Genomic DNA, 25,150 nt, shown 5'->3' on the forward strand with positions numbered 1-25,150 from the left:
AGGCCTAATTAAGATGTTGGTATCGGATTCTGAACTAATTATGCAGGGAAAGTGAGCTCTACATCATTATGTGCAAGTTGTTGCACACAAAGGTAATGCACGCTAATTTGTGTAGTGGAAGGAGACGTGATCCATAATGCACGCGTTGGGCTGAAGTCAGACCAACCACCCAGCCTGAACGGAGCAGCAAGGAGCAAAGGGGCTGAGGCAGTCCCAGTCGCTTAGAGTTGCAAAAGCTAATTGAATAGTGACTTATTTTTGAGGAAACAGTAGTCTGCTGGAGGATATTCCACAGGGGAAGAATGAGGCCAAATTCGTCGGATGCCTTGTTCATGGTAAATAATTCGCTCCGCTGTAGCTGCGTGGCGAGGGCACCCTGCAGCCGCTCTCCTGAGCGGCCTCAGAGGGCAGCCGGCCTCTGCATCGCACCGGCACTGCTCCCAGCACCGAAAACACGGCAGAGTACTGAAATGCTTTGAAAGGCACCCTCTAACAGTTCTTCCTCCAGCTTACAACAGCTACTTAATTTTGGTGATGCTGCTCCTGTTGCACAAATGCACAAAATATCCAACATTGAGCTACAATGAAAAATTTCTGAGAAGCAGCTTTTAATAGTTGTTCTTGCTCCCACGGACACCAGTGGCCAGTTCCACTGAATCAACGAGTAAGTCTCAACTGGCATTGCTTAAGCCAAAGGACGGAAAGCCAGGATAGAAATGATAAGTGTCCTCAAGGATGTAAAAAGCTACTGCAGAACTGATGGGAATAATCTGTTTTCCCTCATGTCAAGAGGCAACAGGCTTATACTGAAAGAGAACCAGGTCAGACATTAGGGGACAGCTTTTCTAATGTTAAAGATAGGAAAAGGTGGGAATGGTCTTTAAAACTAGATATTACCCTCTCCATGCAATATATCTTAAAAGTTTTCAAAACTAGGTTAGACAAACCTCTGGGACTATAGCCCAGTGACAGCCATGGAAACAGTCTTGCTACTGCAACTCCTCCTCCCGCTCTGCGGCTTTACCTGTTCCACCCTTAAAAGCCCCATGTCCTTAAACAAATTTCTCATAGATGATCTTCATAAATAAACAACAATGACTTAAGAAGGGCAGTTTTGTATGGGTCTTGCCTGCAGGCTGTGGTACGGAATGATGACTGCTGGAACTGCCATTTTACAAGGGACTTTTCAAATCCTAATGACATTTCATTTAAGTCAACAGATTTCTCCTCAAACCAGTCAAATTTTGGAGTTACTAAATAACTTATTTGAACTCTCTGTGCTTCAGAGATTCCTGGTAGACAAGACAGCTATGTGCAAATGGAGAGCAGGACACTGTGTCCTGGTTTCATAGAGGCAGCCCATGTCACTTAGTGGGCTGTCCCTGTTGGCTTTCATCAGGGCATTAAAATGACCCAATTTTCCCATGCTTTGCTATTATCCTCTCTTGCTTATAGGTATCGGTGATATTTAAAGTCATCCTTCCCTGCAGAATGTCAACTGCTAAGACCTCAGGACAGGGAGTGGAAATTGCTGATAGAGAAAAGCATCCGAAAAAAGGTTTCGGGCCTGAAGTGATGCAGGTTTCTGTAGGTAGCCTGCTCTGCTCACGTCTGTGCCGTGATGCGCTGGGCTCACTGCTTTCCAGGCAGAAACCGTGCGTGAACAGGCAAATGGTGCGGGGGGGGCGGTGGTAGCTGAAATAAAGATGTGGGTAACAACAGAGGTTGTCATCATCACATCTTCGGGTCTTATCCAAGACAGGAAAAAAACCCTCATACTAGCACTGCATAATAACTGCAATATAATCAGAACCTATTATGATCTAGTTCTGCTTGAAATTCAAGTGGTTTGGACTGGAATTCATTTTATATATATCTCTAAATAAAGTTAATGTGTTCCCTACTTCCCCTTCCCCCTTAGTCTATACTGTATCTTAATGAATAACAGGTTTAATCACTGGTATCAAGACAGCCTTTTTACAGCCATGTAAATGTTCTTTGGTATATAATTTGTACATGCTTCACTCATCTATTATCATTGTTCTTCCTAAATGAGAAAATGCAAATGTTACACCAAGGGCCCCATCTTCATAGCTTACCAAATATAATTCCTGACAGCAACATGAAGCTGTTTAGCATAATTTTCCTGTTAATAAACTGCCAATTACAGTAATTTAGTTCTTAGCTTCCTAAGACCAAAAGGTATATGATGATTTCCAGCACCCTCCCAGTTAATGTCTCGGTTTATTATTTTGATGTCTGAGAAATCAGAAAAAGGGGAAGGACTCAGTTGTTTAAAGATAATACTAATGCAATTTCCTTTCACAAATGCAGAAGCTTTTCTCATCTGAGAAACAAAATGCAATTTGTGTGTATGCTCTCCCCCTTCCACATGCACATTCGTATGTGTAAACCACTAAAAACAGTATCAGAGAGATCTATATTACACACCAATTTGAGTCAGCTTGAAAGACCACCAAGGTAAACTTTGTGAAAGCTCTTAGAAACACCTGCCAGCAATGAAAAACTTTTTTTTGTTTCTCCCAGGAACTTCTGTTTGTTGTTCAAATGCTTCCCAAACTCAGATGGTTACACAGCACTTTATTAAAGTGAGTGGGAAATACTGCAAGGGGCAGCGGGGGGGAAAGAGAATATTTAAGGAAATGTTTATAGTTGCTGGAAAAGATTCAGAAGTATTACATTTGAAAGCAATTATGTTTTGAGCAGCTCTTCACATGGTGTTTTCTGTTCAGATCTCTTCTCAAGCTTTCTTATTAAAGGGAATTTGCATGAAAACAGAATTCTTGTTTCTTGAGAGTTTATCTGATCTTCCTGCTTATTTCCCACTCCCTGCTCCACCTGCTCCTGAAATCATTCTCCATGATATAACAGAACAATTTCTGAGGCAAGTTGGACTGATTTTAATTGAGGAGTAGGCAATAGGGGGGATCTCAGGAATTAAAGGTCCTACAGCAATACAAGAATCTCCAGTGGGTAAATGTAGGAACAACTGAAGAAGGAAAAAGCTGAAGAAAATAACTTAGCTAGTTGGAGCCTTTCAGATGGTTTGTTTTGGGTACTGCCTCTTTTCCCTCCTATTTGGAAATAGCTCAAGAACCTGTCCTGTGTCTTCTGATCTATTATTTCTTTCAAGAATATACCCACAGATTCTGTGAACAAATTCTGCAAATTTTGTCTCAGGTAATTACATCTCAGTCTAAAAAAGGAGGAGGGGGGGGGAGCAAGTGAGATTCCATCCTTCCCACAGCTGTGTGCAATCCTTTGCAAATGTAAGAAACTCGGCTGAGCCTCCTGTTGCTTGCCGGAGGACAGAGGCAGGCTGCAAGTGGTTAGACCCCGACCGTAATATTTATTAGATATTTGGGAGTCAGGTTTGGCAGAAAAATTTCCATTACCTGTATAAATACTTGAGTTAGAGCCTGCTCTGGCTTCTCTAAACACCTAGAGTGGGCTGTTTCAAAGGACTTGGCACTGGTGTCGCTGGTCTCAGTAATGAAAATGAATTGACTCCTGCGGAAGCACGGTCAGGTCAATGCTAAGTGGTTACTTAAATTCTATCTTCCTGCAAGCTGTGTTTAGAGCACAAAAGCACGTCTAGTGACATCACCATGTCTTATTTACCCAGTCGCCTCTCAGTGCTAGCTAATGCATCACCCAGGACCTCTGGCACCTGAACCCAAGCAGCCCCCGTGCCTAAATAAGCGCCCCTGCCTTCTTGCTTTTGGTAGCCAGCAGAGCAGCTTGCTTGCCCAGCTGGCTTGGTGCATGGCCAACATAGGCAAGAGGTCCCTTTCATCCAGAGGCCGGATCCAGGGACCTGCAGCACCACCTGCACGAGCGTCATGACTACCATTGGGACAGTCCGGTGTGAGCCAGTCGCTACAGCAAGGCATGCTCTTTGCAGAGAAGTTGCAATAGCTTTGAGGGGAAAAAAAGAAATCCAAGCGAGCTTGCTTGGGGACTTTATTCAAACAGGGAGCGCCCTGTTAAGCTGTTTGCCTGTCTTTGATGTTGTTGATGGCGTTCGCCCGCTCGGCCAACTCCTCCCCAGTGCAATGCCTCAGGCAAGGGCTCAAACCGGAGAGGTTCCTCCAACACTTTGAAAGCTAGATTGAGACAAAGTTATTGAAGTTATTAAACTTTAAGAAGGTGCGAGTGTATGTGCCAGCTAGTTACTTTTTGATAAGTATATACTATTAATAGCACTTTAAGAAACCCAACTCAAGATTTGCAGTATAGGTATTCTTCAAGATACTTTTGACTATTATGAGATTAATGGATATGGGGCAGTTTGGAACTGATACATTAATTTTAATCACTTAGCTCAGTTTGTATTAATGAGAGAGAAGTGGGCGAATCCTGTAGAAAGACATGAGAATATATACCTTAGAGGCATATGTGGCTATTATGCATTTTGTGTTACAAAATTATTGCTAAGCACTGAAAATAACTGACAACTGAATTTATCAGATGGAGACATCCAACACAAAGGGCAGTGCAACAATATATATAACAGCAGCAATACCACTTTTCTATTAGGTTAAGCAAATTCTGAAATAAATCTGCGGAGTGAAATAACTGTATTTCTTCCCACTGAAGACCTTCATATGTGCGTATTGGGAGTGTGCTGGGGTATATTTGCCTGTGCTTTTACCATCAATGCGGGCTTATGGGTTTTTTTATACACTTGAGTGTTTGGTTGGAGCTGAATGACTCAGATTAATCATATCACTCTTCAAGTGCCTTTGGTATCAGGTTTTTTTTGTTTATAGACTAGAGACTTCGGGCTCTATGGTATTTCCTTGCTGGCTTCGAATCTTTTCTTTTCTAGCCTGACCTCTCTCCCCTGCTCTCGCTGTAAGCTCATCGCCGTAGCCTGAGGCTGGAAAAGCCTGACAAGGGGCTGCCCTGGAACTGGTGTCAGGTTATTAAACGGAACAAGGAAAGAGCTCTATACGGGAGCGACACCCCTGCAAATCTGCCCCAGGGCACTGCCTCTCTGCCTGTGTGCATTAGGTCTGTACGTTATCAGCCTGAGGACCGGGAGCCCTGCGGGCGCTGCCAATGTTGCACCTTGTGTAGGACAGGCTGACCATCCCGTTGGGTTTGCGCTTCATTCATCAGGCAGCCAAGAGGTGATTTAACATGATGGGATGGGATGGGATGAACTTTCAGCACTAGGAAACCTAGAAATGTTTGTAGTTATAATTAGGAAATGTGCTAACACTTCCATTAACCTGATTGATGTGAAGTCTTGGTTAGGCAGAAAACTGATTTTCCCCCAAGTGACTGCAATAGGAGATCCATTTAGTTTGAAATGGGAATTATAAGGAGTGCAAATTTCTGATGATCCCTTTAACCAATGAGCAAATGGTTAGGTGCATCTTCAAAGGTTTGTAGTGACGGAAGAAACCCCAAAATGAGGATGTGTGTTATAGGAGGGCAACACATTTTATCCTATAGATAGGACCACAGAACAGAGTCTGGATGGACAGGCCCTATGCAATGACCGTGCTCTGTCCCAACGCCAGGCTGTGTCACTGACCCCAAGCAAAGCTTGCTGACACTGCGCCGTCCTTACCAGCTATCGAATTTAGGACATGTCTGTCCTTCCAAAAGGACAAGATCATTTTAAGACTGGGAGCAGAAGAACCACATAAAAAGCTAGGCTGATTATAACAGTGCATCAGTACAAGCCTATAATTCGGGACCCAGGCTGACATTTGCACAGTGTCGAGCTGTCAGTGTTATTTCTGACGTCTCCGTACCGTCTTCCATGGTCCCGTGAAGATGTGCCCTCGCTGACCTAACAGAGCGATAAAGAAATCTGCTCTCTTTTTAATGCAATTCTGGGAGAAAATGGCTGCTTTTCAGAAATAAAATGGTTTCTGCTGAAGGTTTACCCAGTACAAATGCACTAGTGATGCAGCCGCAGCTGTGCTGTGCGGCTCTTCACAATGCAAAGTTTCTGACCTAAAGAAGAGCTTGTGTGCCCAAAAGCTTTTTTGTTCTCCAACTGCATTCACTGGTCTAATAAAAGATTGTAGCTCTCCATGCAAACCTTGCTGTCTATGCCACGAATTAAACTCCTACGTCCAAAAGGACTTGCTGTTGACCTTAAAAACCTTGAAAACCTGTTAATATTAGGCAGACTGAAGAAGATATATAGAACCAGCGTGGATCATGTTTTACTTGTACACAGGCAAATGAAGTTTTGTAATATAATCAAAGGCCAAAAATTAGTTCTAAGTATATGTAATAGAGCCACAATGACAGTTATTGGACAGCACTTTGCCCCATTATCATTTATGTATTAGTTGAAGCCACAACAAAAGTCACCCTCACTAGACATACAGCACTTTGTATTTTGACAGCACTTCATAAACATTAATGAATTAAGCTGAAGTAAACACTTCTCTAATATCAACCTTTCCTGAACTGATCTGCAAAGGCAGATTAAAGGCAATGAGGAGCACACTGCAGTTCAAGCACATAAAAACCCCTCATTGCCTGACCAGGGCTTGAGAGGGAAAAAAAAATTTGGACCTTCCATCTGCTGCAGACCCATTAACGAAGTATCACAAGCGGCTTTTATGTGCCCTGCCATTTGGTCATTCTACTAATACAGGGGAAGGAGAAGGGTCAGGATAAAAATACAGTCTGAAAGGACCTTGCAAAGCTCAATGAATTGGGGCTTACAGCGATAGAGAAGATCTGTGCTTGTGGGCTGAAAAAAAAAAGAACATTGTACCCCAAGCTAGTCTCATATCTCACTGGTTAATTGTCAAAATTCAGGTGATGCCACCTTCAGGGATTATATTTGTGTTAAAATAACCCAAGCTGTGAACTGACATGCAAGAGCAGCAAAGTAATGCAGTGGCAGTCAGCAAAGACAGCGTGCGCTGAAACATGGGGGTTTTATGTCTGTAAGGAAAGGACATAGAACCGCTTGCTGGCCGTGTGTTTTCTGACTGCAGCCAGTTTTCGGAGCGAGCCGTGCTGTCGCCCTGCGTTTAGTGGGAGCAATGCACCCTTCGCTGGCAGCCGGTGGTCTCGGATCTGTGCCGTGGGCGGCTTCGTGGATCGCTCCCGGCCGCGGACGTGAACCGGGCAGCACCGGGCTGGCTTTAGCACGAGGGACAAAGTACTTAACGGGCCAATTGTCTAAAGAGTCCTTCACACAAAACTGCTACCGTTTTACTTGTCTGAGTTTCGGACAAGCAGAACTTAAATATTGGGTTTTTTTTGCTGAAGTTGCAGGGACTCCTGAATGGAGACTTAATTCCCCCAAAAATACAGACAAAAAACTTCCTTAGCATCTTAATGGTCCCTTTGGGAAAGCTGGCCAAGTCAGACAGTAACGTTCAGTAACTCCTTGTTATCTATGCTTGCTTTACTAATGAGCCTGAGTATCATATTTAAATCCCTGTAGCTGCATCTCATATATTGGCTGACGTGAAAATAAAATATTTCTGTTCGGCATTTGATGTATACCACAGGCAGCTCCGCTGTGCTCCAGAAATGCCTTTCCTGTTATTAGCGCGTTGCAGGCCTTTGAAGGGTTACTGTGATGAATAAGACAGTGGAGGCCATCAGAGGGCAACATTTCAAACCGAAAATGTTACAGCTGTTGGAGGGTAATTGAGATACTGTATATTTACACAGGTCTGTCTCGGAAAGATTCCGTTAGCAAAGGCTAAGTTTGATTAAGGGCTTTCCTCCTTGGATCAGGGCAAAGACAAATTCAAAGAGCAAGAGGAAAGAAAGAGCAAGGGAGGCTGGAAAAATGAAATGGGACATTTCCAGTATAGCCCGGCTAAGGGGGAGCTGTGGATATTGGTCGGGAGCAGACAGATACGACTCCATTGTGGAGGCAGGATTTTTTAGTGACACCTTGTGTGAGTTTATCACGACCCATTTTCTTTCGATCAAATTTGTGCTGCGTTATGCAGAATATTTTAAAAAACGTTTTCCCAAAAGATTATTTTTAGCAGGATCAAACTTCAGGAACAAGTGTTCATTGGGCAAGGCTCTCCTTCCTTGACATGTTTTGCTGCTTTTCCAAGCTGAATTAAGAGGAAGAAATTATTATTTGTAGATTTATGGAGGTCTCTGTCCTCTTTAGGTCATTAGTAAAATCAACAGGCTTGAACCTATGCTGAGGTTGTGTTTGGGGAGCTGTGTTTGGTCCCCTCATCCTGAGCAGAGGCTGGGACTGCCGTGGGGAAGGCAATAGGATTTTAGAGGAAAAACACCCAGACAGCTTAGAGGATAATAATATTTTTCACCTTTTCACAACCTCTGGGAATACTCCTAAATGAGATGGAGGAAATGGCAAGAGCAGTTATGAAGAGCTGCTCCCCAGCGCTCGCAGGGAACGTGTGCTTCGAAGTGAATTGTTGGTTCTGAAAACACGGGCTCTCTTTGTATGCAGGAGTCTTTATGTCCTGCTGGCTCATTATGTCGGTAACTTATTATAGTTTTATGTCTGTGTTGTGCTGCAAATGGACTGCCTATAATCCCCTTTTTATAGACTTAATCTGGTTGGTGATAAACGCCTATGGAGTCAGCGTAGCATCTTCCTCTTGGTGGTGGGGGCAGAGTGTGAGCCGTTCCTGGGCAAGCTGAAAACACCCCTCATGTCTGTATTTTAAAATCCCTTCTATTCCAATCTGACTTTAAAGAGGTGTTGGTGCTGACATTTCTGCGTGAAGTACAGCTGTGTGTTTACTTCTGGAAGGATCGCCGCCAGCTGTCATAGCTGCAGTCTTCTATATGCGCACAGCGATGATCTAATTAACATCCCCTTTGGTACCTGGAAGTTAACGTTGGACAAGTCTCTAAAGATGTTTTTTGGAGATTTTTGTAGCTTAGGTGCTTATTGAGATGGGCTGGATGAATTTTAGAAACTGCCTTCTCAACCGTTCTGTGAAATAACTATTACGATTTCACATCACCTGTACACACAAGCCAGTTAATTTGTTTTCAGTGAACATTTGTACAAGTGAATTATTCACCCATCTGCAATATTTATCTTTAAAATGACTAGACAATTCAGCTCTGTATGGAGATGTGACTCTGTATGAATTCATAAATCCACGATCACTGGCAGGACATTTTCTGCAGGGGCTGATGATCTATTTATTCTCCCTTTTCTTCTCTCTAAGGGTTAGTCCAGGCCCTCTTGCTTTGACATGAACTGCAAGCAAACTACTTGTATAATATTTTACTACTTCCTAGTTTGAATATAAAACTCCGACAATGCCCTCCGCAACTGCAGCTTGTCAGGTTAGCAGCTCTCTCAGACGATTATACGGCAGCAATTTTGTGCGAATTTTTTTCCTCACACAGCAGACATAATGAGCAGAAGGGATTATGTGATGAGCTGAAACTACTGAGCTAAACGAGGAATTGCAAATGCAAATTTGGAGCCTTTGGAACTATTAGTGGTCAGCTTTGAGCTTGCTAGCAGAGGGCTAACTTTTGGGACGGAGTGTCCCTTTTTCTGTTCAGAGATGCTCGGAGCTCCCACACTCCGGAGCAGAGGGCCATAAAATCACCGGTCTAGATATTGAAAATCATGCTATCAAAATTGGCCTTACTTGCCCCAGTGTCTGGGATTGCCCCAGGGGTGGTACTCCTCCTGGCCGGGAAGCGACTGGGATTGCTCTGTATTTTGATGGCCAATGCTTTTCCTGGAGGAGAACGGGAAGAGTATTACTGGCAGTCGATAGTTTCCTAAACTAATGATTCAGAAAATTGTTCCAACAGCTTCATCTGAAGAGAGCCTGGGTTTTAAAGAACAGTGAGCATCTTTCTTAAAAGGCATTCCTCCATGGTCATTAATAAAGCCATTCTTCGTCAGGGAAGATCCAACGTGATGAGCAAGAGGGACTCCATCTTACTAGCCTGGAGGTTTGGGGCTTGATCTCAGTTTGTATGAACTGGAGCAGTTCCAGTCAACTCAGCAGACATTTCCATAACCTTAGGAAGTAATCCCAAATATCCATGTTTCTGAAGAGCAAATTTGCTGAAGCATTTACTTAAGAAAATGCATTCTTTGGATAGACCAACATTTACTGGAGTGCTAAGGACTGAGTAGTGCGCTGAAATACGCTGTGTGAGGGATAGCTTTTACTAGCAGTTACTAAATGTTACAGTCACACTTTTGTCGAATTGCTGACACGCAGCATACAAAGAACCATACCTGAATTTCTCTCCTAAGAGTCTCTTTCTTCACATATTTTCTTCAACCCTTTCCAGAAAAAGAAAAGCACGCTACTCTGTGACAAGAGTTTTCTTCATCTGCAAAGGAAATTTGCCCCAGTTTTAAATTATTCTGAAATGACTCACGAATCTTACCTTGAAAGTGAAGTGGTTCGCTACACTAAAGAGTCTTGCGAAGAAAGCAACTGAAATACTGTAACATCTCCACCGATTTTAGGATTTAAGTTCTGCTAATACCTGTGTACCCTTTGTTAACGTCTACATGGAGAACAGTGTTTTACACTTGAACTTTAGTGCATGGAAGTGAGAATAGTGCAGCTGCAGTTGTAGTCACAGAGCAGAAATGATCATTACCCATCCTGGCTCTAACTTTTAAGTACCCAAAAAATAACCTGATGTAGAGTAGATAAGCCTTCTCCTGGTACAGGAAAGATTTACCTAGTAAATCAAAGTCCTCCTGGATCGACTAGACACGGGCTTTCCAACCTGTATAACTTTGTTATCTGAGCTATTATCGGTGGTGTGCCTCCGTCCATGCTGTTCTAATTAGAAGGATAACTAACGGAGCAGTGTGACACCGCTAACAGGGAGACCTAAGTTTTAGTTGAATGCACAAATTAGCTTTGAAGTTTCCTGCAGTCCTAAAGATTTTATGGTAATTTTCCATTTCTGCAGAGGCATATTTGCATTTTGCATGACAGTTTAGCTCTGATCATTTGTCAGATATTGCCAATCTGTTGTCAGTAGGGTAGAGCCACCAACTTAGAGAGCTTTTAATATTACTGTGCCCATTGTCTTTAATGGGCATCTGGGAGCTGGCTCCTGAAAACTGAGCATGGGTATTCCAGAGCAGAAGAGGCATTAAAGCATCAGTCTGACCCAGTGAAGCACCCAGACCAAGTCTGCAAAATGCTGTAGGCAACCAAACAAGCATATAGTATCTGACCAATAACACATTGCAGGGCATTTGTTATCACCCAGTCTTATTTTCCCATTTCCCTTTGCTGCACAGAATATGCCAATCTGTTCAAGCATGAGGCATTGTGTAACCCCTGATTTTGGCAACAGTTAGAGACATCTATAGGTACTTACCAGAAATATCAGTTGTATGAACAGCTTTTCCTTTGGTTACTGCTATTGGAAAATGAAGGAGAAAATTGAGAATAACTTTGGAGCATAAATTCTCCAGATATCTCCTCTCCTCAGCCAGGTCCTGTTTTCATTACGGAGGCTGGCAGAAGGCTCCTTGTTTCTTCTACAGTGTTGAAATGCAAGTTGTATTATCAAGCAATTAAAAACATGGCACCTCTGTGACTTGTCTTTTATTTATTTATCAGACTGGGGTTTTTTTGGTGCTGCGCAGTGTCCCTCCTGCCCTGAGCTATCACCTCCTTATCATGTCACAAATTTCCTTTGCTTTTCCAAACTATCCCTGTTGACTCCATCCCACCTCTTGATGCTTGTGCATCACCTCACCCAGCAAGTCATGCTGGAGGTTCACTTTTAGAAGGCAGTAGTAGACTCTGATCCCAGTGCCCCACTACATTCCTACAGCTATGCCACTGGCATAACACAACATGTGCCGGTGGCTCAAGGCATGCCTTGTGTGTCCCCCCTGCCCAGCAGCTTCACTTTTATCTCCTCCAGCTCTCTGCTGTTCCTTCCTTCAAAAGCTCTTTCACTCTAACTGGGGTTTCTCTTTCTGCCCCAGCCCTCTCCAGCTCTACAATGCAGAAGTCTCTTTCTAGACCACATACAATCCAGCTGTTTCCTTGCCTTGCTACGCCTCTTCCTTGTCCCTCCTCCACTGGCCTCCTCTCTGCTGCAGCAGGAAAGTGTCTCTTGGCCCCTTCTTGCAGCTGTAGCCCTGTTTGTCAGCTGCACGTTTCACTATCTGAAAACAGTGAGGCAGGAAAAAAAATTCGGACAAACTCACAGTTCCTCCTTCCACATCCCTAACTGAACTTTAACCAGCTGCTGTCACAGCCCAGGCCTCATTTGTTAGCCAATTCCTTGATTATTTCACTAGCCTTGCTGTTCTAACAGCCTTATTCAAGTTCATGTAAATCATATCTCCAGTCTCACTCCTGTTCCCTCTTGCTGTCCCTTTCTCAGAGATATGAATCAAACATTAGTATTGATCAGCATTTAATGCCCAGACACAAAGGAAAATCTGCTTTCATGTAATATGAAATATTAATAAAACATTAATGAGGGCAAAGGAGAAGGTTGCAAACATGATGGCCAGCTCATCTCTTTCCTCCTGCTCTAATATGGTATTAAGACCTGCCTGCGCTACACAGTGGTCTGGGCTTTCAGCTGCATTGAAATTTGGATTTGATTTCTAAGTCCAGATTTGGAAAAGTCAAGGGACTTACCGCTTGAAAGGATTGACTGGGAGACCTTAGGTGCTTTTATCCTCTGTGTACACAGGATGGTTTCTCAAATACTAGTGCTCTGAATTTTAACATCAATCATTTTATTGAAGTTGGACGTGTTAATCACTTTCAAATGCTGTGCCTCATTTAGCTGGACATTCACTCATGTTCTGCTATGTGTTCCCCATGAAGCACGGTCGTATTTCTAATGGTGTAGACTGGCGCTCAGAAAGCAGCAACTGAGCTCAACTAGTCAAAGGGACTTTGACAGGTGAGTACCCGTTTTGATTTTGGTTAGGCGTGGGCTTGCTTGAGGTTGCTCATCAGGAAACTGAGGTATAACTTGAATGCTGAAAGTGCCTTCTTGTTATTCTCCTATTAGCTTGAGACCATGGTGAGGGAGAAAATAAGGAATTCAGGTGTAAAGAAAAGAACGAGAAAGTTAAACGCAGTTAAATCTGTTTGGAGGATTTGGAAATAAGGAAGCCAAAGTGATCTGTAAAACTACACTTTGATCTGATTTAAAACCACGGCAGAGAGATCACATCTGAGCTGCAGCAAGACGGGCAGTCTCACTCTCTGAGGTGTAAAGGTAATCAGGGATAAAGCGAAGAGAAAATAGAAGGGTAGGAAAAAATGAAAAATAGAAGAGGAATATAGGATGAGAAGAACAGGGGACCCAAAGAGAGGACGAAGAACACAAACATAATGAAAATTGCATCTGTAAAAGAAAAAGACCTCAGAGTACTATGGCTGTTGTGAAATTAGTTTGTTCAGTGTAGATTGCGGAGCAGCTCCACCGGGTGAATCCAGGTACTTTGGATATACAAAAGCCTTGCAGAATGCACTTTTGATGTGTGGGGTTTGATGCTTTCCTGGATTACACCTGACTTTGATGTGGTTTATGCAGGTGTGTGCGAGGGAAGAAGCTGTACTCTGAGAGCAATTGTCAACTAATAGCAGGATATAAGAAAATAAGAAAAATAGGGCTAAAAAGATTGAGAGCCACCTAATCCGGAGATCTATCATTGTACTTCAAACATCAGATCTTGCTAGGAAAAAAAGTCACTCGTACCCCAGGTTGGTTTTCTGTCATGAATTTTGAAGATGCTTCAGTGTTTACCAGTATCTGCTGATTGTTTGATCTTCAAGTTAAGTGTAGCCCCTGCTAGATTTATGAGCTGCTGAAAGAAAGAGAAGCAGAGTTGTATTTCCACCACACTACAGAGTAACTAGAGAGGCTGCAGTCTTTTAAATCATTATCGCTTATTAGGAAAACTTTCATTTTCACTGCTGCTGGATGACAGTTTGTTTTAATTTTGCTTTCTGAGGATTCTTTCCATCAATGACCTGCAGTCTGTGTAAGTGGGAATATAAAGCAATTGACATGAAATCAATATTAATTCAGGAGTGTGTTGGGTTTTTTCCTCTTTTTGTAACAGATACTTATCAGGGTGTTACAACCTGGCAGTCTGAAGTCATTGAGCTTCCAAATGCAGGACTCTGAGGCTCTTGGAGGGAAGCTCCTGAATGAGCACAGGCAGGGCCCTTTGGGCCATGGTTGTGTTGTGTGCTCAACTACACACCGAGATTAAATGTCGGGTTTGTGTTCTTGCTTTTTATCAAAACTAGTCACTGCAGTTATTTCCAAGACTTAGAGAAACCAGTCTAAACTTCACAGCTGTTTCACTCAGAAATCTGTTGAGCAACTGCTTGGTTTGGTCAGTGTTCGAGTAGAATCGTAGAATCATAGAATCATTAAGGTTGGAAGAGACCTCCAAGATCATCGAGTCCAACCGTGAATCCAACACCCCCATGCCCACTAAACCATGTCCCTAAGCGCCTCATCTACCCGTCTTTTAAATACCTCCATGGATGGGGGTATTTAAGTAGCATGGGTCTGGTCTGGATTTATTTTGTTTCACTTTAGGTGGAAGCGAAGGTAGAGAAAAATATAGAAGGGGGTTTTGTTGTTGGTTTTTAAATGGGTCTAAAGCAGAGTTTGTCACTTGTGAACCTAGGATCAGGACTAGACTTTCCAACCATCATGGCAGAGATATTAGAGCAAATTGTAAAGGAAGCTCAAGCAGATGTTGCTGGGTTTTTATCACAGTTTCTCCCCATGTATAAGAGGTTAAGTGGAAGGAATCCCATGGACGTGGGAGAGAAAAGCTAATGCCCGTGGATCGGTTTGGCATTGGAGTCACCGCAGGATGCTGTATCAGCTGGCTATGCTGAAGACTAAGTTATGAACAGTTTCCTATTTAAAGACAAGAATATGGTATTTAATGTAGATTTGAAGCAGGTAACACTGGAAGGACTCCAGGAGGAACTTGCTGTGCAACGAGCAATGAGCCAAGATGATTTTAGGGGCAACATGTCAGGAGACTGAGGGGAAAAAAGGCTGCAGTGCAGATGACAGGAGAAAACCTTCCAGTCTTTTATCAAGCACTAATCTAAATGGTCAGCCTTGTCAACAGAGGCTTGAGCTTAGGAGATTTGGGCTTATTTCTGGCTTTGCAACTTTTTTTTTAACCTTGAGCAAGTCATTTTATTGCTGTGAGCCTCAGTTTCCCTTGCTTGAAAAAGGCATTCATGGTACACCTCGCTTTAGAGCATATTTTGCTACGTATTTCATAGAAGTGTGTAATAAAAGTTTAGCACTATTCATTGCAGCCAGAAAAAGCCTTTCCAGTAGCTATAACCAATGGGGAGAAAAGTTCCATCATCCAGGGAGGCTGGCCACTGAGCATCTCTCTCGTCAGTGCGAGGAGAGTGGCAAGCTGAAAGGCTGCTGTGCAGATCTGCCTTCTGCATGCCGTGCCTCTGAGAGGGACGGAGGATTTTAGTTGCCAGGGCTGTTAATCTGGCACCTTTAACCAGGTATCTATAAAAAGTGGGGAAAATGATGAATCATCAGTCTCAGGTGCTTGTTAAGTGTTCCTGTTAGAGACTGTTTCCAATGGTCCGTAGCTTTAGTCTGCTAAGAGTAATTCTGTTCATCCTCCTGGCTGCCCAGCAGATGAGCAAAATGACTGACAGCAGAAATATTCCAAAACAGGGGATATTAAGCAAGCACACTGATGACTGATGTCTGCTGTTCTCCCAGTGGAGTTATCACTCATGTGATTTAAGTTGACTTTGGTGACATTTTTGCCCTTGAGGATTTCTCTCCTCCTTTGCAGAACTGTGTGCACTTTACAAAACTTCAAGTAAAGAGCCATGCAGGGAGGATCTTCCCACTGCAGGGCTGCGTTTCCATCAGTGTCACAGGCATCAGTCAAACAGGGCTTTTCCAGTGACAGCACGTGTCATGAGTGTCCCAAGACCTGAGCCAGTTCTCTGCTCGCCACTTGATCAAAGCTAAGATCCTGATGTCAAGCTGTAGAGTCCTCAGCTGGCCTGGGGTTGTCCTAACTGAGAGTCCACGGCATCGTCTCACACTGAAACAGCAGGTTTTGACAAAGGGGAGTCAGCCTGATTTCCCAGATTATGGCAATGGTAGAGACTGGGAAGGGTCTTTAGCTCTGAAATGGGTTTCCCTCAAAAATCTCGCCGGTTTTCAGGACACGCTGGCCGGAGTGGCATTTGCAGAGGTTACCTGTAGTGTGGCTGCTGGGAACACCCAGAAAATGCAGGGGAGCTATTTGTCCTGTATCGGCCAAGGCAAGGAATAAATGCATCTTCCTATACGGACACATGCATCAAAGCATATAAATAGATGAGTAAAGTAAGTTCATACAGTATCAAACTAGAAAGATGTGATGTAATAGCTTCATTATCGTATTTATGTCCTCCTAATTGCATTCTAGTGAGATCACTTGCAAGCCTATGATGGATTTCCGTATAATAGGATCAAGTTGTATTTGATCTCAAGCTTTTTTTCAGCGGGAAGCCGAAATGAAAGGTGAGATTCAGAAAAGATCATGAAAATTATTGCCTAAATTTAATACCGAAAGTATTTTCTTTTAACGGAACTTTCTTCCTGTAAACGTGTGGCCCATTTTCTAGAGTCCATCTGTGTATTTACAATATGCTGTGGGAGCAGGAACTGAACACCAAGGATCGCGCAGGTTGGGTTGGCCATGAGGTAATCAAAGCAGCAGTTATACATAGGGAAGCGATTCGTGGCAGGGTACAAAAGGAAGAAACATGTCTCCTGCATAGATTATAATATTGACTTAAATCATACTAGTAACTGGTCTCAGAGGTCATCTCCAACCTTGAAGTACTTTTGGCTTCTGTGCTCAATGTTGGTTTTAGTCACTGGTTATTTTAAGTGACAGTTGTCAAAAAAAAGAAGTAAAATTCCTTATTTGAGGATGATCAGCTGTTGTAGCAAACAGCTGAGGAAAAGGAGCTGGTCTTTATCATAACATAATAAAGCATGACACAGAGCTCTGGAAAGGATTGTTTTAAACTTCTTGCCCTACTGCGCTTGTCAGATACTGACGGGCAAGTCTTGCTGGCTCAAAGTGCTGCTGACAAGATTGAAGGTGTATTAGGAAAACTGCTTTCTCCTGGGCATGAAATTATTCCGACAGCCACTAAGGAAATGTATTCTGGTAATCTACTGCCACTTCATGTGTACTGCAGAGAACTGGAGATTGCTTCAGCAGAAAACAACATCTGCATTAATACTGTGTAAAATCATCAAAAATCAACCACTTGCTTTATTCAGCAGTCAGAAAAGTGAATTGCTGTAATTAATGGATGTACTATTTTTTTGTATGTGTGCATATTATTATTCTACCCATTTCACAGATGCACACATTGCGTTCACAAAAAAGGCATCTTAAGAAATCATAATTTCAGCTGTTTGCTCATACTTTGGTTTGCACTGTGGGCTCTCACACGGACAGAGTCGAACACGGCTGAGTCTCAAGCCCTCGACCACCAGCCATAGGTGACCCTCCCTCCTTGTGAAGAAGTCGTTTTTGACAAATTGGCTGGTGTAGAGGACTGTGGCCCTACAGTATGATATAGTGCTGCATTAGAAGCACTCCCTCTAGATATGCAGGATAGCTGCTCTGAGAGATGCTTGCCAAAGAGGTTTGTTTTGGGGACAGCGAGCAATGACAGAAGAAAATGAATAGGAAAAGTTAGGGGAACCGTACTGAAGAGTCTTGCTGAAGGCTCTTTTATTCAATATTAGTCTTATTCACAGCTGCTGTAGTATGATAATTGCCAGAAAGATATGCAGAGTTCCTGCTTTGGGAACCATCGCTCAAAGTTAGTAAATAGTCAGTCGGCTGGATCGATCGCTGCCCACTCCAGCTTACCGCAGGCAGCCCTCGTGTCTGCAAGGTCTACCTGGGGTGCTGAAGGACTTACAGCTGAACTTGTGCAGTCTGCGCTCCCAGTGCAGCATCTCAAAGTGCTTCCAGGGTGGCTAGCAAAGTTAAAAACACCTCGACATAAAACCGCCAAGCTTTATCCTCCCCATAAATTTGTCCAAGGCCTAGGAGTGTTTTAAGGCACATCAACCTAGAGAAGTTTTAGAGTGCGCTGGAAAAGAGCTATAGTGCTGCGATTTACAGCCAGGAACATTCACCTGGACAATAAGAATCCTGGTGCATTGAGCTGAAAAATATGCTGCAGTGTATGGTATTGGCTTGTTTGTAATAAAACACTAGCCTAGTACATTTTATTGGTTTTACAGCCATTTATTGTTTTGTTTTCAGAAATACAGTATGTAAGCAAAACCGATAAAATAGTTTATTACATAGTAATTGTTCAAGAAGAGAAAAACCTATCGGAAGACGTATCTCTTAAAAAGTATTCAGTGGGTCTCATGTATTAGAAGACAAAATGGAGGAGGTGGACGAAGGCTGTCCCGAGTTCTCCACTGTCTTTAGTGGGGCTGGACGGAGAGTTTTTCACAAGGCCTTGGACAATTGCCCGTGAGCTTTATCAGTGGGAGCCCAAACGAGCCAAGAATGCAAAGCAGAAGCATAATATTTACTATTGGTTATTTATCAGGCTTTTATTAAAAGGTTTCAGCTACCCAGTGAGAGAGCAGAGTGAATCAGTTTAGACCTCTGATACCAGACACAGAGAGAGCAGCAATTTGACTAACAAGTATTGCATTCAGGTGGCCAGCTGTGGTTCTCCTACCCCTTCTTTTGGATTTTTCTCTCATAATATTAGATATGCTTGCTTAAATTCAAGTCTAGGCTCTGCAAAACCTGACCTACTTGCTCACGTCTTCTTACCTGGGTGGTCATGTTACCACGGTGCATGTGATAAAATAACAAGTCCATGTGTATGTTCGTAAGATGGGGGCCCTGGATTTTGGTATTTGTACAGTGAAACTTGTTAATGACAAATGAGCTATTAGTGTCAGCCTCATAGGACCAAGTCCAAGGAGATGCTGTTGAAAGAAAATCAACAGAGTTCTGATGGTTTAGGACAGAGCTGAGTTTACCATGGTTTACGCTGGGAATTTTACCAGAAATCTCAAGAAATGGACAAAATAAATGGTAAAATGTTGCATCAAAATGCTTAGAGACCAGATAGTCTTGGAACCTTTTTTCTCTCCTTTGTCCACAGTTAAATACTTTATGTTAGTCTCCAAGTCCTCTGGAGTAGCTCAGCACTAGTGTCTGGTGTATCTGAAAGAGCAGTCTCGCCACTCTGCCTTTTCCTGCTCAGCTTCTGTACACACGAGCACGCAGTAAGCCGTGGCTTTCCAGGAGACAAAAGCAGTTTTACGGTATAGTGTTCATCTTCCCAGCCCCATTGAACAAGACTCTCCTCCTTTATATTTCCACGTAGGTAAGTACAAACAAACAAAAACCCAACCAAACAAAAAACCCCACTGCATTTCTTGAACTTCCAAAGGTGCGAGTGATTTCATTTTCAGAGGTACAGAACAGTCATGGACCATGATCCCTAGCTTTGGACATGCGAGTTTGGACTATCAGCCGCAGAAGGACTACTGCTCCCCAAAGGATGCCTTTGGGAAGCCAAATTCCTTCAACACATGCCAAGTATCCTACCTTTCATCCTGACCTGAATCTGTAAGGAGGAGTGTTTGGTGCCTACTCAGTTCCACCTGCAGCCTTTCAGCAGCTTGAAATATTTGCTGTATCCCATGTCCTATTTAGCCTTTCTATTCAGCTGTCTGTAATTGAGCAGCTCTTTCCAGCACACCCACTACAGCTTCATCCTTATACTGCAGGAACCAATTCCAAGCTATTATTGCACTGCTTAATGATCCCGTTCAGGCTGTTTTGGAAGAGTAGTCCTTAGCTCTGCGTCTCACCCCAGGGATTTAAATAGGCTCGTACATCAAGGCCAAGCCTTGATAATTCCTTTATTTCTGGTGGCATTTTAAATCACACGGAAACCAGGAGCTTCTTCTGAGCAGGGAAATGACTTCCTGCCATTAGGCAGCACCTATCACTGACCAAGAACACTCTTGAAATTTATATTCTTAACTCCAGCACTTGCTCAGATCTAATGAATTGGGCTGGGACAAACAAATCACGGTTCCAAATGTTATATTTCTCATCAAAGGATTCGCTTTCAGCAATGTGTTTTAGTAGTAAGTGGTTGGGGATTTTTTCTTTTCTGTGTTTTTATTTAGTTTACAAGCCCATATGCAATTCCATATTGCTATTTCAAACTGTGTCTCTGAGAGCTATCACACTGAATCCATCCTTTCGTATACTCTTCCCTATGTGCCCATATACTCTGGTTTCTTCCTTTTCCCTTTAATTTCTTTAGCCTGTGAGTTAAGGGCTCATGATAGTGTGGAGGGAGCAAAACACTTTAAATCTTTCAAACCAAAATGAGAACTTTTCTTCTGAAGAAATAATCTGCATTATGGCAATAATGAGCAATTATAAGAAGTTGGTAGCATTTCAATAATCATACTCATATTGCTTTGTTCAACAGATGTTAGTTCACATTTTTGAGGACTCCTTTATATACTGCTAAGATCATCCTTGTAAAATGGCAGATTTCCTGACCTTTTTCCTCTTCAAAGGATTTTCACTGAGCACGCTTGTTCTACAGAATAATTGTTGGTAGCACTCCTGAACTCCGGGTACTTTCAGTTGAACCTTGAGCAGTGTGAAGTTCTTTATTTCCAGAATGTGAAATTCTCTTGACCCTTCTTGAGTGCCATCAGAAATTATTATAGAAGAATTTCTTTCTAAATATTGTTGTATAAATAGAAGTTTATCAGAAAGGCAGGAGAGGATGATATAGCTCTTTCCTTGGAGACATCTTTATGGGATTCGGAGCTTTCCTTGCATAAGGGCAGGAGGATTGTGCCTGGAGGATAAAATTATCTTCTAAGACAACACAGAGGTTGAAAGCAGTAGAAAGAAGAATTAATGTCCAATAGTACCATTCAATCACAAAATCAGATCTAGATTTTATTTAGGATGCAATCAAAACCTGACAACAGTCTAAATATGTACTGAATTTTAACACGAGATTTGTTATACAATGCAAATATTAACATATTCATTACTCAATACTATTAATGTAATTGGAAATTAATTGATTGATATAACTTGTTTATGAAGGTCTGTTAAAAATACTCAGCATCAGAACTGCAAAGAGTTGTGCTGTGTTGGTTAATGATGGGAGAATTTTTGTCAATCTTTCTGCTCCCTGATTAAATTCTGTAACTAATGAATTCAGTCCCTGTTTTGGATTTTGCTATTTTAAGACCTACAAAAAATACAGATTTTCAAAATGGCTCATTATAAACTGTTGAAATTATAAATCACAGCACTCCCATGTTTTTAAGGCAGTAAAATTAAGAGGGTTGAAGGCGAATCGGCAGCAGACCCAGCCAACAAATACTGGTTTACTTGGTTCATATTGATAGGTCTTTGCCCCTACTTACTAATGCCTAGAGTCAGTCGTGCGATAAGCTACTTGTGCTGCTTATTGTCATGCATTTAGCCTCAGCTCGCAGCACGGGGATAACAGTGTGTCTCAGAAGCAAACACAGATTAGGCAGAGGTTGGAGAACGGGGCTCAGCCTTGAGATCCTGTTTCTAGCTCCGCAGCGGTGCTGTGAGTAGCTCTCCACATAGCATTGGCAAAGAGCTCTCATGGGGTCATGAGATCCAACTCTAAGGACTGAACATCTCCCAAAGCCTTTCTGACCACAGACCAAAAGCAGAGATGGGCAAACCTGCAAAGGGAGATGCATCTAAGGAGGGGCTTTTGGGAAGCAGCAGGCACCTGTAAGGGACGTGAGCGAGCAGCTGAAGGCCTCTCTGGGTGGTTCCTTCCCATGAGGAGCTTTCTGGATGATAGACACGAATGAGGCCCTCACTACCACGCTTTGCCAACGTGGAAGGAGTTGCTGGGGCAGAGCCCTGGTGGTCCTGTGACAGCAGCAGTTTCATGGTTGTGAGTGGAATCTCTTTGGTGGCTCTTGTAGATATAATTCCCGACTCCTGAACTTCACTACTATGGTCATTTCAGTGTTCAGGTCCCTGAAATGAGAACACGAAACGTTTTCCTTATGAACACTGGTTGCAAGCGGAGTAGCAAGTTACAGAGCCCAGTCCTGCGCTGCTGAGACCATCAACTAAATGTGGCTACAGTAGCTGATGAACCTTATGGTGCCATCCTACCTCTCCCTATGAATCTTTCTCCATCATTTTCTCTATGAAGTTCTCAAAATAGATCCTACTGCCACATAATATCCCTCTGCAGCCTTGTTCTGTGACCCACACTTTCTCCATTGTAGCTGTTTCCTCCTGGCCAGCAAAGAGGTGGTTGGGATTGCTGTGTGTGCCTGCAGGTGTTTATCACACAGGCATGTGGTGATGACTAATGCACTGAACTCATTTAACTATGCTTCCATTTCTGATGCTAGCTCTTGAATTCAAGTACGTCTTTGGTCTTTCTTTGTATTCAAGCTGATTGAGAGGGTTTAACTATGTACAATATTCAAATTGCTTTTATGCATGAAGAGATTTTCAAGAAATCAATGCACTCTTCGAGTGAAATAATTAATACATGAACTGACTGCCCTTTAAAGACAGTAGTAATGCTCCTTACCAAGACCATTGCACTAATATTACATTCAGTAATGTACTTTTTAAAAGTTAAATTCTTCATTGTTGGTATTTGAGTAGGACACAGAATTAGGCGCGCTCAGTTGTATTTATTAGCCGAAAACTGATTATTATTACTGACCAATCTGCTTTTTAATGATTCAGCAAGCATGTTGGTTTTTATAGTAATGAATACGGGGCTCTTAATCAGGTGATCTGACAAGTGTGCAATTTGCCTGGAAAATTATGCTGGACTGAAAGTGTTTTTGTGAAGAATAAAAAAGAGAAAAGAACCTATAAAATGTTGTCATTTAGAAGAGAAAGAGACAGGAAAAGCTGAAGGAACACTGCAATCCTTTCTGTCTGTTGTACATATGCAGATATTTGGCCAAATTTCCCAGCTAGTATCAGTGTTATGTTGTGCCCAACTCAAGGCAAATTTCAGGTCTGTTTTGACCTCCAGTGGAAAACAGCACAAGGAGCAGCAGCATAATGCTTTTTACGAGCAGGAGGGTTGTGTTGGTGCTATGAAAGGCCACTGTAAAATCAGATGGCTGCAGTCCCCTTGTGCTCTGGTGGCATGTTTACCTTCCTTTAGTTAAAAAGGAAATATGTATTTTCACTTTGGGTGCATATTTGTCTCATTCTTTACCTACTCACGTGTCCCTCAGGCATCTTAGTCTTTCCACCAACCTGATCTATTTTCTGATACTTGTCTTCTCTTGTTTCACACTCCTGAAAGATGCCTTCTCCTACACTCAAGAGCCTGGGCTGAAGGAACAATGATGGGTCTTGTGAGCTGCTATTCACACTCACTACAGTCTAAGCAGTTTCTTACACTGAGGAGGTCTACAAAATGAAACAGCTGACATACATCTGGCAACAGAGATCGAATGAGGCTCCTTGGAGACGACTTCTGTTGACTTTAATGGCCTTTGATCGGTCAATAACGAGTCACTGTCACCAGTGACCTTTACCAATGGGCAACCTGAAAAATGAATATACTACTAAAAAATACACCAAACCCTTCTTTTTTTGTTTTGCCTTTACTTAGCAATCTTTCCCTGTTCTGTTCTCTATGATTGACTAGATGGTACTATTGTATTTCATTCCGTTGATCCAGTTGTAAGTGGACGTCCAGTTCTGGGGTTCAACTTAAGAGGTATTGGACACTTTCCGTTCCAGTTGACTTTTTATAAAGAAAGTAACTAAAATCTATTTTTAAAAGAATGATACCAATCATTTATTCATGGAGGACTCAATGTGGTAAGCAGGTAGATAGGAAACTCCCTAGGGAGCTACTTTTTGGATTATAAACTAGTGTTTTTCAAATTCTGGTGTAGCATCTGAATTAGTATGCCAGCTTTTGTCATGTGTTCTGTGTCCCCTATAGCATTTGAATAATGAATATCAGTCTGCGTCTGCTGTCTCCCAGGTCACTCACATGCTAAAGGCTGATCAAAGGCTCACTGAAGTCAATGGAAAGAGCCCCATCCATGCTGGTGTGCTTTGTACCAGCTCTGACTCACAGCACTGGGGTCGTTCATACTGCACACAACTTAGTATGAGGCAATGTTTTGCCTGGAGGAGCCACCTTTGTTGGTATAAACTTTCTGAGTCTCAGGTATCAGAATTTATGCTTCAAGAGAATTTGCACTGAAGCCATTGTATGTAAATTGTATGTAAATAAAAATGTTGGAAACCATAGTTGCCTATTACATTGGAGGACCAGGTATACCTATGCTTTTTTCTCCTTCCCTCCATTTTCTCTTCCCCAGCCAATATGCAGAATACTTGATTAGAATTTCAAGGTAACAGGTGTGTTTTCTTTATTTGCTTTGGGGAAAAAAGTCATCAAATATGACAGACAATGGAAACAAGGCGTGAAAGAATTCTGCTTTCTTGTTCTTAAAAGGACTAAATGGAGCAAGGAGACAATTTCAACTCTAGTCTCATAAATACCCTTACTTTTTTTCCTCCTAGGTTTAGTATTATTTTTATATTGTGCGCTGACCTCATAAAAAAAGGGTGTGTGAAGCTGATAGAGAATAAGCACCAGCAGTGAATCAATATAGGTGAACTAACCTCGACTCCAGAAGTAAAAGTGCATTGGAGAGAAGCAATATTGCATTATTTTTGTATTGTCTGCAACACCTGAGCCTTGAGTATCATTTGGAAATACAAAAATGTCCTTTTATGTACATTGTTAAACTGAAAGGATTCCCTGTCTATTTGCTCTTTGTCATCAAAAGCTGTTGCCCATGATTGCACAGTATTTTGTATTGTCTTCTGTAAAACTCTAAAATGACTGTTTAGATTGAATGCCTGAAGTGAGCCCTAGGTAAGTCAAAGCACATTATATTTCCTTTCCAGACCTGGGAGACAGATGCGTCACGCAATAGCATCTTTTCTCTATATTACAATCACAAGGTGCTTTAGTGCTTTTGTTCCACGATGATGAAAATTACTTTTTTTTAACCTGTCTTGAAA

Source organism: Pygoscelis adeliae, unplaced genomic scaffold (genome assembly GCF_000699105.1).
Source record: "Pygoscelis adeliae isolate BGI_AS28 unplaced genomic scaffold, ASM69910v1 Scaffold34, whole genome shotgun sequence".
Classification (NCBI taxonomy): Eukaryota; Metazoa; Chordata; class Aves; order Sphenisciformes; family Spheniscidae; genus Pygoscelis; species Pygoscelis adeliae.